The 20255-nt window shown below is 42.9% G+C and overlaps 1 pseudogene; it reads left to right on the top strand.

Annotated features, from left to right (window-relative positions):
- Nucleotides 1-19040: 19040 nt before the first annotated feature.
- On the top strand, nt 19041-19734 carry LOC131285220 (uncharacterized; annotated as a pseudogene).
- The last annotated feature ends 521 nt before the right edge of the window (nt 19735-20255 follow it).

Below are 20255 nucleotides of genomic sequence, written 5' to 3'. Positions count from 1 at the left end.
TAACAAAAATACGATGAAATATAACTGTCCGACTTTGCGATTGGCCGTCAAAATTCTGACTTTTTCCACTCTATTGTTTATTGCGCCGCTTGGGTACGATTTTTTTCATCGTTCTTTTTGCACGTACTTCGTAGGAAGGTGCACCAAGAAGATGCAATGAACAAAAATCCTTGTTATCAATTCTAAGTACTCTAAAATCGACCACAAAGTCGGACGCATGCTCATTTTTTGAGCGTCCGGATTAACTTTGGGCCCAGTGTATGTCCGCCCACCCGTCTACACCATGTAGTCTAATTCGGACGAAAATCTTCGTCCCCGTTCAACAGAGTTTTACAGGGCACCCGCAATGTGACGCGTTCTATTACGTTTCAACTTGCTCAGAACGAATTGTTGCGAGATGAGTGGATACTGCTTCGAATTATCGCGTGAAGAGAGCAACCTAGCTTCGAATTTTACTTCGCTTTATCGAGTGTACCAAATCGTATTGTTTTTATTCGAAGTAGTGAGAGTTTTCCAAGGGACTACTGATATACTTCGATTTATCGAACGTTTGAATTATCGAGAATCGGCTGTATAAACATTCAACACATTATATCTTCAAGGCCAGAACGACTGCAGTAAGAATGAGGCAGCATGTGCAGGGGAACACGTGCCGGTGAGAAAGAGCGCGGTAGTGCAGACCAGAGATACGGATTCTGCACTCGCTGTATTGTATCACTGTGCTCTCTCGATGCCATGCCGCTCACGATATGAAAGAGCGAGCAGACCAGAGGTGTGCAACTTGCGCTTCGAACTAATCGGTAGTTAAGTAGAAGGCGACGCACTTTGAAAATGGTTTGCAAGCACTGCTTGATGCTGTAGCGTAAAGCTCTCTTGAAGGTTTGCCGCTTGCGGTATGAAAGCGCGCGCATATTGAAATCAGTAGTGCGCACGCTAGGCGTGTGCTACACACTGACCGGTGGATGAATGATACTCTCTTTCCTGTACAGTAGCGTAATGCTCTCTCGGGCACTCTCTTGGATGTTGGAAGCTGCAATCAGTGTTTTTTTTATCACTGACCAACATCCTTTCCTTTTAATTTTTATTGTCGCTTTAAAAGTTAAGGTGTTACATGTTTGGTAATTAAAGAAACTAAATTTATATTATAAGAACATAATAAACTGTTAAATGAATTACGAACGAAACTAAATTGCATGAACCGTGCTGACCAACAATTTAAAAGTCATTTGGAACTGATTTCTTTGTAGTGGTAATGACGTATTAGTAACCCGTGGTAGTAGTGGTAATGACGATGGGTTTTTAAAAACCGTTATGACCTCTCCCTTCCCCCGCCTGACTCACAGTCTTCTTCACATGATGACGTATTAGTGAGATCATCTCTTCTTATCTTATTGATTGTTAAATATCCGTTAGGACCACCACCCTCCTCCCCCACCCCCAACACACCATCAACCTACCCATACTATTGATAATGTGCTAGTGAAATTGTTACGTCTAATTGATTCGTTGATGAAGTGTCAATTGCAAATCAGTGTGCAAATTATCAGCCGAGTGAAAGCAAGCGTTTGACAAATTTAAATACATCGCCATTGGATTTTCGATTCATCGCATTCGTTGAAATTCAAAGTTAATTCAAATTGGCGATGGACACTACGGGTATTGATCATCGTGAAGAAGGTGATTTGGAGCGGGAAATTGCAGCGAGATACCCCACACCACCAGAAGAGACACGAGATGAGCGGAAAGCACGCCTAAACCGGAGGCGCCAGTTTGTGTATCAACGTCGCCGACGAACCGCCACCGTTAGCATTTCGGTACAGCAGAGCTCAGCAGAGCACCCGTCAACATCTTCGGTCACTGTAAATCTTAACCCCCTTAGAGAAGATGTTCTTGAGCGTGACATTGCAGTGAGATACCCCGAACCACCGGCAGAGACACAATCAGCGCGGAATGCACGCCTAAGCCGCAAGCGTCAGTTCGAGCTTCGATGTCGCCGACGTATCGGCACCGTTAGCATATCAGAGACAAATGCACCCAGCCTCCAAAATCCGTCCGCATCACTGCCAAACATTTCGAGTGCAGTTGTTCCTGCAAATGTCTTGCCACATCAAAATCGGCGGGAATACCAAGCACAACAACGAAATCGATTGATAAGACGGTATGGGCAACGAACACTTAGGACGGGACTTGGCTATCACAACAATTATAATAGACCTGAACGGCATTTACTGGGACCTCGGCAGCCGTGCCTGTACTGTGCCGCACAGAAATGGCCTGGAGAAACACCTTCGATGTGTTGTAACAGTGGACAAATCGTTATTCCATCTCGCAGCTGCACTGCGTGACCGTTTCGCAAATCGACAGTTTTTACAACGCATACGGTGTTACAACAACGCCTTCGCGTTCACTTCGATGGGCGCTTCAGTTCGTACGGCTGATCCTGTTCGCCAGGATCAGAGCGTGGCTGCTAGAGGTAGTGTCTACAATTACCGCATTCAAGGTGCACTATGTCACCGCATCGGTGGACTGGCATCCCTTCCAGGACGTGATCCAATCTTTGCGCAGTTGTATTTTTATGACTCGACCTCAGAACAACAGCGTACTGCCATTATTGACGCGCGTACTGAACAGAGCGGTGGCCTGAGCAGACAGATTATTCAGACGTTGCAGACCATGTTTGAGGAAATAAATCCTCTCGCAAAAATATTCCGCCATGCCTATGAACGTATGATGAGTGATAATAATTTACAACTACATATTCATGCGCGATTGCCGGGTGTCGATCGGCGGCGTTACAATCGACCAACTGTGGACGAAATTGGTGGTATTTTAGTAAGCACAGACCATTCAGAGCCTCGCGACATCGTGCTTGAAAATCGTGCTACTGGCGCCTTAAGAAAAGTTTTCGATCACAACGATGCTTTGCAGTATCCTCTGTAGCACCCCTTCGGGGAGCGTGGACATTTGGAATGCCTAAGACACCTAGGCAAAACAATGCATCATCGGTGAGAGGCTTAGAGAACCCAAACAGTGGTGATGATGATCCCCAGGAGCGAACCTCATCACGACAGATTAGTCCTCACGAGTACGCTGCATATCGTCTTTGTTGGCGAGAAGGAGACCATTGGCTGATCCATTACGCCGGTCGTTTGATGCAGCAGTACTGCGTGGATCAGTACTGTAAGATGGAGGCACAGAGGCTCAAATACCAACGTGAGCATCAGGAAAATTTACGTGCCGATGTTTATGCTGGCGTTATGGATCTAGCCGGGGTCGACCACGAGGCTAATGATCTACAGCAGCAGCACCAGCAGCAGCAGTCAACGCAACACAGGCAGCTACTCGCCAACCTAACGCAACTGGCACACTGGGTCGATCGGGCACGCGTATTATCCTGGCACCATCGTTTGTTGGAAGTGATCGGTATATGCGGGCTCAATACCAGGACGCCATGGCCATGGTTCGAACAATGGGCAAGCCCGATCTTTTCATCACGGTGACATGCAATCCGTTATGGACAGAAATTACGGAGGCTTTGCTGCCACGACAACAGGCTGCTGATAGACCAGATCTAACAGCCCGTGTTTTTCGTCTGAAACTAAAAGCGATCCTGGAGGATCTTTCAGCGGGAGTGCTGGGTCTACAGGTTGCGAGAATACATGTCATAAAGTTTCAAAAGCGCGGTCTGCCTCATTCCCATTGTTTGGTGATTCTGGCTGATGACGACAAACCAAGGACTCCTGAGGATTACGACAGGCTGGTGTCGGCAGAGTTACCGGATCCAGAAAATGTCCAGCTTTACGAGACCATAAGGAAGTGCATGATTCATGGTCCGTGTGGTCGATCCTATCCACATGCTCCGTGCATGTAAGACGGCGCATGCTCTAAGCACTATCCGAAGGCGTTTTGTGAGCAGACCCGCCAGGCCGAAAACGATTATCCTTTATATCGTCGTTGCAACAACGGACGCACAGTCAATGTAAAAAGTAACGTGGAGTTAGACAACCGCTACGTGGTACCATATAACCCATGGTTGTGCCACAAGTATAACGGCCCACATAAATGTTGAGGTATGCACGACGATAACTAGCGTAAAGTATCTTTACAAGCATGTTTACAAAGGACACGACCGTCTGGCTGTATCGTCGAACGAAACGGTGGATGAGATACAACAGTACCTCGATGCACGCTATATCTCTGCATCTGAGAGCTGTTGGCGTATCATGCGTTTTGAGCTGCAACCCAAATCTCACACTATTATTCAACTTCCCATACACATGAAAAACGCGCAAAGAGTCATATTCCGAGAGCACTATACCGTCAAGTCAGTGCTCAATCGCGGTCATGACACAATGCTTACCCGTTTCTTTGAACTGGCCGCAAATGACGCTTTTGCTGCAACACTAGCATATCAAGATGTACCTATGTATTATCGATTTGCAATACCGACGGCAAGGCAAAAACTTTCGTAGCATGGTTCAGGAAAGCATTGGATCCGTCGTAGTCGAAATGACGGTACAGTAATTGGACGCATGGTTTCTTGCTCGATGACGCTCATGGAACGGTATTGTATTCGACTGCTTTTGTGCTACTGAAAAGGGCCAACGTCGTTCGAAGACCTTCGCACAGTGGACGGAACGCTATGTGCCACATACCATCAGGCGGCAACACTTAGAGGGCTCTTGCACGACGACACTGAATGGGAGCGAACCTTGCGGGAAGCAGTCACGTTCCAAATGCCGGTCCAGCTTCGCCATTTATTCGCTTTAATCCTTTCGGAAGGAGTACCGCAAAATCCGAGGCGTCTATGGGATGCATTCGCGGACCATCTTTGCGAAGATTTTCGTCACAATCATCGAGCGAGGTATACGGCCGAAGACTCTGACGAAAACCGTATCTTGCGAGATATAGAGCAGCTGCGAACATTGCAGGCCATAGAAGACTACTTGCGCGGTACGACACCGCCAAAACATTTGTCCAGCTTCAAAGACCTGCCCCAGCTTGCTGACTTTGCGCACGTGCGGGAACACCTTATGGCTGAGGAGAACGTAAACGTTCTTATTCGCGGAACGCTCCTACAGTATTAGCGCTCTGGAGGAGATACTCCTGACAGTGGGACTTCTGAATTCAGAACAACGTGCAGTTTATGAAATCATCACTGCAGCAGTCGATCGTTCACCTACGAATTTTTCTACTTGCCGATTTTTCTTTCTCGATGGGCCTGGCAGAACTGGAAAGCCGTTCCGTCTAGAGAAGGTATTGGCATACACGCGTAAACAGTCGAAGATTGCACTTGCTGCTGCGTCAAGTGGCATTGCAGCATTGTTATTGAGCGGCGGCAAAAAAAATGTATTTCGATGCTTAACCTCCCCGTTTGGATCTTTGCAATGTTGCAATGAAATACGCATAGAAATATTGCAATGACTGTCATTTTGGGTAGAAATGTCAAATTTTATTTCATTGCATTGAAATATTGCATCCGTCTATCCGCAGCTTAAGACCCACAAAATGCAACGTCGACGGTTGTATTATAAATAATCATCCTCTGCTACACGAACATGCACAATATGCAGCAGTGAACGTATTTAGTGCTCATGTTGGTACGGGCGATAGATAGTATGTTATTTCGCGTTGTAGCTGTGGATATTTATCATGATGGTCGAAAACTAACGGTACTAGCTTTTCTGGATGAAGGTGCAGCTATAACGTTAGTCGAACGTCAATTAGCGGATCGTCTCGGGGTAACCGGAGTACCAGAGAAACTGGCATAAACATGGACTGCTGGGATCGAACGTGTAGAAAAAGGGTCTCAGAAACTGAGTCTCACCATATCATCAAAGGGCTCTAAAGACCGACAGCTATTGAAAAATGTTCATACCGTAGAAAAGTTAGAGCTGCCGCATCAACGCCTGAATCCTAGAAAATTAAAGGAACGGTACGACTATCTTAAAAATATTCCTTTAGAATCCTACAAAGGACGACCCGAAATGTTGGTAGGATTGAACAACATCGACATGTTCACTCCATTAGATGTAGTTTCTGGAGAAGAAAATGATCCAATAGCCGTCAAGACAAAAATTGGTTGGGCAGTTAATGGCTACACAAAATCCGGCACCACAAATACCAACCATATAGGGTTTCATCAACGAGTGACCAACGAAGATCTGCACGAACTCATTAAAGAACAATACCAGATAAAAGAGTCCGTCATCTCGATTCCCAATGAATCAACTGAAAATAAAAGAGCTAAAAGAATTATGGAAGAAACTACGAAACGAGTAGGCGATCGGTTCGAAACAGGGCTTTTGTGGAAAGAAAACGAAAGAAAGTTTCCTGAGAGCTACTCCATGGCAACGAAGAGATTCAGACAACTTGAATCGAAATTGAAGAAAAGACCTGAATTGATGAACAACCTATGCCAACAAATCGAAGACTACCAGAAAAAGGGCTACGCGCATATGATCACGCAAGAAGAACTGCAAAAAACCGCCGCCGAACAACGCTTGGTATTTGCCGATCAACGTGGTCGTGAATCCTAAGAAACCCGGTAAAGTGAGAATTGTGTGGGACGCTGCTGCTACTGACAATGGAGTCTGTCTCAATACTGACCTACTTGTACCTCTTATTCAAGTGATCATTGAATTGTGAAAAAAGAATCGCATTTGGTGGTGACATACGAGAAATGTTTCACCAGATCAAGATTAGAGCAGAAGACCAACAATCACAGCGATTCGTGTTTCGAAAAAGTCCCAACGAGCCGATAGGAATATACGTGATGGATGTGGCAACTTTCGGAGCAACGTGTTCACCTTGCTTAGCACAACACGTAAAAAACAAAAACGCTGTCGAATATGAAGAAATTTATCCAGAAGCGGCAGAAGCGATCATCAGAAGGCACTACGTAGATGACTACTTTGATAGTACTGACACAGTAGAATTGGCGGAAGAAGTCAAACTAGTGCATCGTAAAGGAGGTTTTGAAATTCGCAATTGGATTTCAAACTCACAAGAAGTCCTTGAAAGTCTTGGAGAAAAGAAGGTAATTACACTGATCCATTTTAACGTGGATAAAGAAACGGCTAACGCAAGAGTTTTAGGCATCGTTTGGGATCCAAAAGAGGATGTATTTTCTTTCTCAACATCGATGCGAGCCGACTTGATGCCGTACATCAACGAAGAAGTGATGCCAACGTAAAGAATTGTTGCCAGTTGTGTCATGGGACTGTACGATCCGTTAGGTTTGATTTCACCGTTTACAATCCATGACAAAATCCTTATACAGAAACTATGGCAAATAAAATGTGAATGGGACGAAGCCATAGACGAAAAAGGAAAAGCCCTATGGCACAGATGGGTAGAGCTTCTAGAACAGGTAAAAGCTATATAAATACCTCGAAGCTACCTAAATCAAACACATTCAAACGACGTACGATCGATCGAGTTACACATCTTCACTGACGTCAGCTAAAATGCATATGGATGTGTAGCATACTTTCGAATAGAAAGGGAGCATGGAGTGCATTGCAAGCTAGTCATGTCTCGTAGTAAAGTAGCACCTCTAAAACGGCAAACAATTCCGCGACTGGAAGCGGTGATAGGAGCTCGTATCAGTCGTACTGTAATAACAACACATTCTTTGAGAATTCAAAAACTGAACTAGAACAAAAAAATGTTCTAGACAGACTCGAAAACTGTGCTTAGTTGGATTAACTCAGAGATAACAGATTCGTGCAATTTTTGCTTTTCGGGTTGGCGAAGTATGGGAGTTCACCAAGACTACAGATCGGAGATGGATAGCATCTAAACTGAACATTGCAGATAAGTGATGGGTTCTCGGAACCTCACCCACCACTCGGAACCGCTTCCGAGCATCTATAAACCGGCTCCGATTCCGGCTTAGTAAAACACACGGTTCCGTCCGGAGTCACGGCTCCGGACGGCTCCGGACGGCTCCGGACGGCTCCGACGGTTCCGACGATTCCGACGGCTCCGGACGGTTCCGGCTGCCGACTAGCGACTCCAGACGGCTCCGGGCGGCTCCGAACGACTCCGGACGGCTCCGGACGACTCCGACGGTTCCGACGGCTCCGGACGGTTCCGGCTGCCGACTAGCGGCTCCGGACGGTTCCGGACGGCTCCGGACGGCTCCGGACGGCTCCGGGCGGTTCCGAGCTCGGAGTATTGCACCGTCCGGAGCCGTCGGAGCCGTCGAAACCGTCCAGAACCGTCGAAACCGGCTGACCGTCGGAATTGTTGGGGCAAAACTGAATTGAAATCCCCTAACGGTTCATTTGCCTCATAGAAAGTTTTCAATAAAAGGAGAAAATAATTTGTGAATTTGAAAACTAGAAAAAACACTTCTTTGCGAAAACGTTATCCATGTCTAGGTACAGTTCTTAAAATAAATACTTTATTATATGCTGGTTACTATACTTTATCAAGTATGCTTCAATCAACATGTATTGCATATTTTTTATACTAACTTACATTTTAATACTTTTGAAGTGTTACTTTCTATCAAGTGTAAAAAATAACGAAAAATAGTGAAAATGTAGTGTTAGAAATAAATAAAAATTCATCACATTTTTTCCTTATTATAAAATCAATTTTTATTTCAAATATTAATAATACATTTCATTTAAAAAAAAAACTTCGGTCATATTGTAACATGTGTTAGTTAAGTGTGATTGTGTTGCACGAATAAAATTTCTTCCCATTTCTTAAACGTAATGTTGAAAATGCATAAAATTATTTCATTTTTTCTTTATTATAAATTCAATTTTTATTTCAAACACCTATACTACATACAATTAAAGAAAAACTTCGGTCATATTGTAACATGTATTACAGAGTTAAGTGTGATTGTATTGCACGAATAAAATTTCTTTCAATTTCTTAGACGTAATGTTGAAAATGTATAAAAAATCATGACATTTTTTTCTTATTATAAATTCAATTTTTATTTCAAACACTTATACTACATACAATTAAAAAAAAACTTTGTGTCATATTGTAACATGTGTTACTGTGTTAAGTGTGATTGTGTTGCGCGAATAAAATTTCGTTCAATTTTTTAGACGTAAGCCTGTTTCGTTTTTCAGTCATTATGTTACCGGATTTTGAAAAAATGCGTTCGCATGGAACCGATGTTGCTGGAATGCTTATATACTGTTTGGCGAAAGTGTACAAAATGGGATACGTTGATTTTCGTTCATTCCACCAATGAAGGGCATCTTCTTTTAATTTTAAATTATTTTCTGCTATGTATCGATCTAATTCATTAGCTGCAAGAATCCTAGTACTACAGCTTGGGGTTCCTGTTTTTCCTTTTCGTATTAAAGGTTCCCAAATATCATCATCGCTATCTGATAATTAGATTTCTTCTACAATTGTGTTTTCTGACTGAGGATGAAGTGGAATCATCTTCTCTATTAATCTGTCATAGGTACTTTCGAATTCCTCAATGTTTCCCAAAAAACCATCTTTTTTGAACCTGGGATCTAATAAAATTGCGTATGACATTACTTCTGAGTAATTAGTGACTTCAAATCTTTGTTCGAGTCCAAGAATGAGCCAATCTACTAATTTAGTAACCTTGTCCACTAAGTTTTGTTTGTTTTTTTTTCTTTTAGTTTTTCCAAAAGAGACCTGGTTAAGTACCCCATTTTTGAGAGGGTTACAGTTTTCTCTCCCATTATTTCTATTGTAACTGTATTCAACAATTTTAAAATTTTTGTAGATTGCTCTATGATAATCCAATCCTGTTCTTCTAATTTTTCATTTATCTTCATGGATGCTAAGCATGAAACTAGTGGAACTCTATTTTTATTTAAACGGTCAAGCATGTCAAATGTAGAATTCCAGCGCGTGGGACAATCTTGTTTTAATTTCAAAATAGGACAATTTAAATAAGTTTGTATTTCAAGCAGCATCTGAGCTGCTTTAGAACTTTTTTTGAAAAGCATTACCACATTTTTAGCATTATCTACAGTACTTTTAATAGATTTTTCGAGTGCCTGTTGTACGACTAAATTCAATGTATGTGCCCCACAAGATAGATGCACAATGTATAACTCTGACGCAGCTGCCTTCATATTAGAAGCATTATCAGTAACCAATGCAAATATTTTATCAGTAATATTAAACTTATTAGTGATGTTTATGATTATGTTTAGACAATCTGCAATATTCTTTCCTGTGTGGCTAACGGAAAACTCCGAACATTCTAGTAAGTGTGAGCATAATTCGTTGTTATAATTCATAAAGTGAGCAGTAACTGCACAAAAACTAAGTTGGTTAATATTTGTCCAGCAATCTGCAGTTAGAGAAACTGATTTTTTAAATTAGATTACACAAATTCGAATGTTTCATTATACAGTGCTGGCAATGATGCGTTTGATAAAGTTTTCCTAGTGGGTAGTACGTATTTAGGGTTTAATGACTTTACAAAGCGCGCAAAGTATTCATCTTCTACTATTGAGAACGGACGATATTCCTTACATATCATTAAAAGTAATAACGAATCGATTTGTTTTTTTGCTTCTGATGATAAGGGCTTATTTGAAGAAAAATAGTGTCCTATTTTACCTTGACTGTTGGCTGCTTGGTCACTATCTGCAACAATTGGCGTATCTGGATTTGGTTGAGTACCGATTGTAGATGGCATATTTCTATACAGCGGTACTGTAGGGTGCTTCCGTTCCAGATGTCTCTTCATGTTTGAAGTGGAACCTCTGTTGTGCGACAGGATTTGGTGGCTGTAACGGCACTTTACTCCACTTTCGGTTTTTGTAAAATGTTGCCATATGTCGCTTGTTGTTTGTGACATTGTGAGGTTGGGTACGCTGATCTACAGAAAAAGCATAAGCAAAAGTAATATTTATGCACTGTTTCACGTTTATTTATTTTTTCAAAGCAAATAAACATTCACTAAATCGATAAATATTGGCAAATTTCTCTTACCTTTTATTTTAATTTTTGTTGCGGGTTCACAACTTAAGTCTCTCCGAAAAGTGTTGTCTTGGTATTGAAGCTGCTACTAATCTTCCACTGCACTTGAAAGTTTATATAAACAATCCTCTATAAACACAATTTTTTAATCTTATTTCCTCATTTTCTTCTATTTTCATAAGATCTTTTAGCTTTCACGCACTAATTATCCACTGCACTTGAACGTTTCATAAGTTCACAATTAATCGTAGTATTGCGCGAGTTTTGGTCTCCCAAGGGTATTAGGAAGCTGATAAGAAAATGATCATCCACGCTCGGACTTTGGTAGTATACTAAACACCAGCTCGCTCAGAAGCCCCCTTTATATACCAAGTTTCTTCAATTGTTCGTTTGTCCCCCAAAAATTTTGATTTTCCGGAAAAATTTGCCACAGACTGTACAAGTTATTTGTCAAACATTTTCTCCGTAACTGTTTGTCTGGTGGGCAACACCTTCCGACTTCGTGCACATGGTCTGTACTTATTGCTGTGAACCTGTCTCGCACCTGGTGGTGCTAAGCATGAATTTCTCATAAAGCTGGCCCACCAGCCACTGTAGGCACCGACCATTTCCTCAAAACTATCAGCCTGGCTCTATCGGTTTGCGCAGCTTGTTCTCATACAGCTGTACTGTTTTCATGCGAAAAAATATTTTTCACACTCGGGGCTCCCGACAGCAGGGCTTACCTGTGCTTTGAAACCAAAAGTGAAGTTTTAAGCGGGGGTCCATTTATCGACTTACGGTGCTGTTTTCACGCGAAAATTCGAATCAAAATTCAATCGGGGCCCCTAGAAAATTTTGTGTCTGTATGTAGCTTGCTTGTTGATGCACCTGTCCCGGCCTTTCGCTGTTCTTTTCCCAAGAAAAATCAAAATTAAAACTCTAGGGGCACCTTGCAAATTTTACTGCAGGGCGGGAAGAGGTTGGTCTGCGACTTGGCCCGATGAACTCCATGCCCGATGAAGCCATGACCGTACGTCTTCACCGTCATCAGCACCAAAATTGTCGATACTTTCTTCCATATCGCGAAAAGAATACACCATCGATGTTCGTTGGACATTCCGTTTCTTCGTCGCCTTTGGGGTTGAAACTCGAATCGCCGTCTGGAACAGTTCTTCGTCCTCATCGTCATCCTCATAGTCGTCGTCATCGTCGTCATCATCGTCGTCATCATCGTCGTCGTCGTGGTCACTACCATCATCCGCATGTTCGCTTTTTTGGTCGTTGCGCTTGCGTGACCGCTTCGCGCGTGCACCGCCATCGTCGCCATGAGTGTATGAGGCGTCGTTCTCATTCGCACCGTCGTCGTTATGTGTGTGCGAGGCGTCGTTCTCGCTCACACCGTCGTCGTGATGCCGCATCTGATTCTGTTCGCCGTCATTTGCAAGAATTTCAGCTTCCGATTGATGAATCAGGATCCGCTGAGCCATCTCACGTTTTCCACCAGTCGTCGGCACTCCTAGCTGCTCACACTTACGCATGAGCCCGACCTTACTGAAGTCCTCACACAATTCTTCGATTGTCGTCATTTATTTTCTTTTCACTAGTTATTCCGCGTTCACTGTATTGTTTTGCCCTATCCCGGACGATCCCCCATGTAAGAAATGGGATAAGGGCGGTTTTAATAATGAATGCAAAACTTTATTGTACTTCGTCTTGATGGCGCGTGCGTTCCTCGTGGCTTTCTAACCTCTACTGCCACTTGTCTCGCCAGCTGTCAATTTTTGACAGTTGCCATCGGGGGGTAGGTATATCTAGACATTTTGCCGGACTCTTTGTTGTCACCGCCAGCTCTTCCGCGTCTCTCACCGATGGACTAGCTTTCACTCCTTGTGACGCAGTCAACTTGTGCACTATTGAGATCAGCGAGGCCTCGGTTCTCACTGCCATCAACCAGCTGAAATGCTCCTTCTCTCCCGGTCCTGACGGTATTCCCTCTTTGGTTCTCATCCATGGTGGTCGGGCCTTGGCCCCGGTTCTTACTCGCCTATACTCTAGGTCGATCAGGGACGGGGTTTTTCCCACCATGTGGCAGTCTGCCTGGATGACTCCGATTCACAAGAGTAACTGCCTTTCCACTCCTTCCAATTATCGAGGCATCTCCCTCATTTGTGCTGTCTCTAAAGACCTCGAATCTATCGTCCATTCCTCCGTTCTCCCCTCTGTTTACTCTCTGATCCCTCCGGCCCAGCATGGTTTCATGCCCAAACGCTCCACTGTTTCGAACCTTATGTTCCTTATGCTCGACCTGTATCCGCACGTTGCTGCCGGGAAACAGGTTGATGTTATTTACACCGACTTCAAGGCAGCCTTTGACTGCTTGTGGCACAGGCTGCTCCTTGCCAAGCTCGAACGGATGGGTTTTGGGGGGTCTCTCCTTCTCTGGCTCCGATCCTTTTTAGCAAATAGGACCTACAGAGTTAGGAGCCCTCTCCGATCCATTCATTGGGCTGTCGGGTGTACCTGAGGGAAGCGTCCTGAGCCCTCTCCTTTTCTCGCTTTTCATCGCCGACTGTGCTAGAGTTCTTCCACCTGGTGGTTGCCTCATGTATGCGGATGATATCAAGCTATATCTTCCTGTATCCTCGTCAAATGATCTCCTCTCCTTGCAACGTTTCGCTGATGATTTTTCAACTTGGTGCATTTCCACTGGCCTTGTTCTCTGTGTCCCGAAATGTTGTGTAATCTCGTTCAGCTGCTCACAGAACACTCTGATACACAACTATTCCCTGAATGGCTCGTCGCTTCCGCCTGTATCGGTTGTTAAAGATCTGGGGGTGTGGCTTGCTTACCGCTTGTCTTTTGCGCCACACCTCGACTCGGTGATAGAGCGCGCGAACAGGATTCTAGGCCTGATTAGTCGTATGGCCTCCGAGATCCGTGATCCCCTGTGCCTACGGGCACTATATTGCTGCTGGGTGCGTCCCATCCTGGATTACGGTTGTCATCTGGTCTCCCGCTGGTGTCTCGGCGCTGGATAGGTTGGAGAGGGTGCAGAGGAAGTTCACTCGGCTCGCCGTGAGGCGTCTTTTGAATGACCCCAGTGCTGCCATTCCTCCCTACCCAGTGCGGTGCCTACTTCTGGGGCTAGATTTGCTTGGAGACCGTCATCGTAGGGCCCGCGCTTTGTTTATTGCCAATATCCTTTTATCGACTCCCCTTCCCTGCTTGCGGAAATCCCTCTCTATGCTCCTTATTACCAACTTCGCGAGCGCCCTCCCCTGTTCATCCCCACCCGACGTTCATTGTTCGCTCAGTGCGACCCATGGTTGCGAGCCCTGCGTGCCTTCAATGCTGTAAGTGATCTGTTCGACCATAGCATGTCCATCGCCAGTTTCCGTTCTCGCCTCTTGTCCCATCCCATGTGACCGTCCCTCACCTGTGCCTGTGACTCTTCCTCCTTACGTTATCCTCTCACCTATCCCTATCCGTTCCGTGTAAGCAATCTATTGTAAAGCCCTTGAGGAAAACAATATTAAATAAATAAACAAACATCCAAGCGAATTTAATTTTAAATGCCAGGATGTCTGTGTGGTGGAGCGTGGGTATGCGTTTTTATATGTCAACAGTAAATATTGTTCCTAGTAGACTTTAATGAGATTGTATGCTCATATAAGTGGTACACCAACCACAAACATTAAAGTATTATTTTTGGCACAAAAGCTGTGCTCGTTTGACAGATCTAAAACGCAACCGCATGCGGAAAGCTGTGACCACAGGTTCAGTACTCATCGCAGGGCTGACCCCGTGACCGTTAGTACTTTGAACCCGTATCCAGGTGGGTTCATCCCGAACAAATCGCCTTGATTTTTTTAGAAAAATAAAGGAAAAATTTGACAATCGTTCCGGGTTTTGTTTATGTTTACAATTTGCCAGTTTTTGTTTCTAAAGTTCTTTCCGAAAGCGTAAAAATGCCGTATTTATCCTGTTCAGCTGTGTTTTGCAAAAATAACTTATGGAATGAGAAAAATGCGATATGAAGAAGATACTGTCGTTTTAACAAACACTTCTTCTTCTTCTTCTTGGCGTAACGACCTCTTGGTCATGCCTGCCCGTTAAGGGCTTACGAGACTTGTTTCCCTGTTGTACGTGGATAGTCAGTCCTCTCGTACAGGGGAGGGTCCGGTCTCGGGTGGGATTCGAACCCACGCTGTCGAGGTGCTGAGCCTCGGCGCTCATGGGCCGATTTTTCTAACCGGCGCTACCGCTCGGCTGTCGCGGACCCCCAAACAAACACGTTTCGTATAAAAATGTAGCAACAAAGTGTTAACATATGTGCCTTTAGACAAGCAAACCGCTTTTCCCATCTCGTTCAACCTCATTTACTAGATGACTTTGCAATATATCGTAGATGGAACTGTGCCTCAGTAAAGCTGTGGCTAATGAGGGCAGAGTCTTCCGAAAACCGTATCAACTGGCAGCTCGCTAACGTGTCGTTATCCGTTAAACCAGAAACGATCGTCAAAAATTAATTTCAAAATGGCTGCCACGACCAGGCCTTTGAGCTTACCTCCCTTAGAACCCACCTTGTGTGTCAGCATGTATGCTGTTTACTTGTCAGCATGTGTTTACTTGCCAACATTAACATATTAATGGATTCTCAGTCTGCCACAAGCCTCGGACGAGAGCAGACGTGTCTCATTTGAGAGCGTCTTTTCTAGTAGTGGACGGTCGAGGTCAAAGCTCCTTGGGACAATCTTGCACATTGATCTGTTATCTGTGGCGGTATTTTGTTATTTGACGTGGCAATTGGTGTATACTTTTTCTGTTTGCGCACCGGCCCACGGATTGCATAGCTCAAACTCAAAAATGCTCGCATTGCAACGACGAGTGGCATGAGGTTGCAGTGTGCCCGGTGTACTGCAAACATTTATACTGTGCTGGCAGAAGACCCGATGGCTCTCTTTTCGAGCAAAAATTCCTCACCCGGTTTGGACAAGGTTGGAAGCAAGCTGCTTCGTAACTTGCCAGACCCGGGGGGTGGGGGGGGGGGGGGGGGGAGGGGGGGGGAGAAGTCTGGTAAACCGGCATCAAACCACAAGTCATATAGGCCGATGGCGATGCTCTCGTGCCTTATAAAACTCACCGTCATCAACCGCTACACCTGTCGGCATGAAGCCATCCCGTAGGCGGACATAACGGCATCAATTGCCGCCTCCGGCCTCTTCAGCCCGCTTCGGAGTACCGGCATTCATCACCATGGACCAGGGACGGCAGTTCAAACTGCCTTCCAGTTCCAGGCAGTTCAAAGTGTCCTTGCTTTCTGTCATTTGATCTGTTCCATGTTTAAAACTTGCCTCTTTTCAACGGTTTTTTCGGACATGATTGAACGTGCAAGCACTGCTAGCTCGCCGTCGATGGTCTGCTACGAATCGCCGGCAGAAGGCAAGCAGTGCTTAACGTGTTTATGTTAACACATAAACGTATCAATTCTGTGTATCTCTGTAAAATCGTATCTGAAAATCAATAACGCCGAAAGATTATGATTTAACTTTTAACTTTTTTTGAAACTTTGAAATTTAGCTAACTAGGGTAACTGTACCAATAGTGGTGCACTTAGTAATGTAAATACCAATTAGGTGTTATTAATGAGTGTTAAGAACACAATATCTACTACATATTTTAGCTTTTTTTTATGTATGGAGTTCTGTGTACACTAAAAACTCGACCAATACTGAACAGTCGCTTCTGAATCTTTTCACACATTAAGTTTAAGTACTGCAGATGTTGTTGAAGGTTTGCTTGATCACTATTTTTTGATAAAATTATCTAAATTTTACAATTTAAACTCAGTTTTACTAACACTAACAAAACAAGCATGTAAACAAATGTCAAGGTGTATCTAACATAGTTACCCTAAGGTTTATACATCACGGGGAAATTCATGAGATTTCATACATTTAAATTTGCCGTTATTGTAACTAATAAATTAATTCAAACTTTCAAGTAAAGAGTAAAACCATAATTCTTTTCTCAATCCCTTCGTCACCGAGCAACGCCGGGGCGTCAAGCTAGTTCTACATATTTAAATCAATTATGATCGAAACATGACTTTTCTTCTGATAAACATCTATTTTCACCGTAAAACATACAAAATACACGAAAAAAAAGCGTATTTTTCTTCCTAGTCGGTTGTTCCTATTATGATGGTATGGTTCCTATAGTTGTGGTATTGTGTTCCTATAGTGGTGGTAGTACGAAAAACTTGAATATATTTTGACTATTACTTATTTTTGAAGCATATTTCAAACAGAACGGTAAAATACTCCTTGATCAATGCGTTGTCATTGAAAGGACTGTATTGTTTTACCGAAATATGTCCAATTTGAATTCATTAAAAAATGCTCAGAATATTACAGCTAAAACTATAGTATATGCTTTATAGCGTATCCTTCATCCGCTTTCTTTTTTCTTTCCTCTGCTTCTTCTGCTGAGCCTTCTCTCCAGTTCCTCATTGTTTATTTTGTAGAAACAGAATAAAATCACTAAATTTACCTGATTATATTGGTCAAAAACCGGAATAAAACTAAAATATACTTGTGAAAAAATCTATGGCTACTATAGGAACAACTCTGGTTTTTTTGCCTATAGTGGCACTATGGTAAAAACTATGAAAATATAATAAAATTATGCTAAAATGCACTAAGTTCGTGTAAATCAATTATATTGGAGTATGTAAGTAGCGAAATCATATAGTTTTGATGATTTTGCAGTGATTTATAGCCTTAGGGAAATCATGATATTCGTTATAGATTCTTAAGGAATGCAGCATGTTGGGAAAACCTGTTTTGAAAATATGAATTTTGGAGCTTCTATATTACGGAATGAAATGGTTCACCTTTTGAACAATCCGCAGAAGATCAAAGAACATTTCATAGAAGAACAAATAACTCCATTGTATATATATCGGCGTAGAGCTAGGATTTTATTCCACTAACACCACTATTGGTACTAGCTCCACTATGGGTGCACTTACCCTATAAAAATACACATATTAAGCAGGCGGCTTATGAAGACCTACTAGGGTAACTGTACCAATAGTGGTGCACTTAGTAATGTAAATACCAATTAGGTGTAATTTACGAGTGTTAAGAACACAATATTCTACATATTTGAATCAATTATGATCGAAACATGCCTTTTCTTCTGAAAAACATCTATTTTCACCGTAAACTATTCAAAATACACGAAAAAAAGCGTATTTTTCTTCCTAGTCGATTGCTCCTATTATGGTGGTATGGTTCCTATAGTTGTGGTATCGTGTTCCTATAGTGGTTGTAGTACGAAAAACTTGAATATATTTTGACTATTACTTATTTTTGAAGCATATTTCAAACAGAACGGTAAAATACTCCTTGACCAATGCGTTGTCATTGAAAAGACTGTATTGTTTTACCGAAATATGTCCAATTTTAATTCAAAAAAAATGCTCTGAATATTACAGCTCAAACTATAGTACATATATGCTTTATAGCGTATCCTTCGTCCGCTTTCTTTTTTCTTTCCTCTGCTTCTTCTGCTGAGCCTTCTCTCCAGTTCCGCTTTGTTTATTTTGTAGAAACAGAATAAAATCACTAAATTTACCTGATTATATTGGCCAAAACCGGAATAAAACTAAAATATACTTATACTAAAAATCTATGGCTACTATAGGAACAGCTCTGGTTTTTGTGCCTATAGTGGCACTATGGTAAAAACTATGAAAATATAATAAAATTATGCTAAAATGCACTAAGTTCGTATAAATCAATTATATTGGGGTATGTCAGTAGCGAAATCATATGGTTTTAATGATTTTACAGTGATTTATAGCCTTAAGGAAATCATGATATTCGTTATAGATTCTTAAGGAATGCAGCATGTTGGGACAACCTGTTTTGAAAATATGAATTTTGGAGCTTCTATATTACGGAATGAGATGGTTCATCTTTTAAACACTCCACAGAAGATCAAAGAACATTTCATAGAAGAACAAATAACTCCATTGTATATATATCGGCGTAGAGCTAGGATTTTATTCCACTACAACCACTATTGGTACTAGCTCCACTATGGGTGCACTTACCCTAGTTGTATTGAAACAATATAAAACTGATTGCACAATAGAGTCAGTCAAAAACAAAATAACAACTCTTCGCAAAGCATTTTCAACAGCCCATGCAAAGGTTTTGCAAAGCAAACGCAGTGGGGCAGGGAGCAGCGAGGTGCATGTACCAAAACTTTGGTACTATGACCAAATGGTTTTTCTAGGAGATAGCTGCGACGCCCCTCGTGTATCTAATATTGAAAGTGATGACGAAGTGGAGGTGAGCACAAATTTTAGTATTTATGAAATATATTGGTAATTGTTGCTTTTAGTACTATTGGTACCATTGGTACTTAGTAAGATTGCTTGAAGTTGAACGATTTTTGATAAACGAACATGTCTTTGTTTGATTTTGGCTAGCCGGTATAGAAGCAACTGAAGAAGAGTACCTCGAGGAGTATCTCGACGAGAACCTCGACGAGAACCTCGACAACAGTGTTGAATTGACCAATAACAAACCAGGACCATCGCGGAAGCGAAAGTCGGTAGAGGATGATAGATCATTGAGATGAAAAGTGTTGAAGCTAGTCGCTGACCGTCTTGAAAATCCGCCAACACAAACGCTCAGAACAGACACATCAGGTTTTATCCAAGCTTTGCATACGGAGTTAAACATGGTTCCAACTAGTGTTGGGTCGCGAGCGAAAGAGCTACCTTAATCGTTCCGCTCACCTTACTGAGCACGCTCAGTGCGCTCCTTACTTAAAATCAGGCAGCTCCGCAGCGAGCGATTCGCGCTAGCGAAACGAGCCCGCGAGCGCAAGGAGCCCGCGAGCCCGCGAGCCCAAGGAGCCCGCGAGCGTAAAGAGCGCACGAGCACATGAAGTACACGAAGCGATGGGCAAATACATTTTCATCACCGATCACCACGAATACCATTGCATTATTTTAGCATTTCCTTTTCTCGATTGTTTCGTCGTTACCGTTACACGAAAAAAACAACCAAGCGTAGATCGATACATGCGCACACGGTGGACAAAAGACTTGAGTAACTCAATACACGCATACTTCGCCAGTTTGTAAAAGTTCTTGCACATATTGCCAATGTTGGCGCCAACTTTCACTGCCAATATGCAGATTCTATGGTATCGCCACCTGTCGGAAAAATTTGGAACCAAATCTTGCTCAACCAAAAAATTTTGGTTGCAACCTCGCCAACATTTGACATTTCATGACCATC

This window comes from Anopheles ziemanni, chromosome 3, assembly GCF_943734765.1.
Source record: "Anopheles ziemanni chromosome 3, idAnoZiCoDA_A2_x.2, whole genome shotgun sequence".
Taxonomy (NCBI): domain Eukaryota; kingdom Metazoa; phylum Arthropoda; class Insecta; order Diptera; family Culicidae; genus Anopheles; species Anopheles ziemanni.
Note: the sequence above shows the minus strand (reverse complement) of the source record. Positions and strands in the feature narration are given on the sequence as shown.